This window comes from Nematolebias whitei, chromosome 22, assembly GCF_014905685.2.
Source record: "Nematolebias whitei isolate Nwh7 chromosome 22, NemWhi1, whole genome shotgun sequence".
NCBI lineage: Eukaryota > Metazoa > Chordata > Actinopteri > Cyprinodontiformes > Rivulidae > Nematolebias > Nematolebias whitei.
Window position 1 is genome coordinate 1,506,260 of NC_056519.1, and position 377 is coordinate 1,506,636.

At 53.8% G+C, this 377-nt stretch overlaps 1 protein-coding gene across 1 annotated transcript in view; it reads right to left on the bottom strand.

The window, feature by feature from the left end:
- Nucleotides 1-377, bottom strand: part of svopl (SVOP-like) — a 7,437-nt gene that overhangs the window by 308 nt on the left and 6,752 nt on the right. The gene's annotated exons all lie outside the window — the stretch shown is intronic.

Below are 377 nucleotides of genomic sequence, written 5' to 3' on the forward strand. Positions count from 1 at the left end.
AATGCACCTCAGCTACAGGTCAATGAATGCACCTCAGCTACAGGTCAATGAATGCACCTCAGCTACAGGTCAGTGAACGCACCTCAGCTGCAGGTCAGACAGGTCAGTGAACGCACCTCAGCTACAGGTCAGACAGGTCAGTGAACGCACCTCGGCTACAGGTCAGTGAACGCACCTCAGCTGCAGGTCAGTGAACGCACCTCAGCTGCAGGTCAGTAAATGCACCTCAGCTACAGGTCAATGAATGCACCTCAGCTACAGGTAAGACAGGTCAGTGAACGCACCTCAGCTACAGGTCAATGAACGCACCTCAGCTACAGGTCAATGAACGCACCTCAGCTACAGGTCAGACAGGTCAGTGAACGCACCTCAGCTAC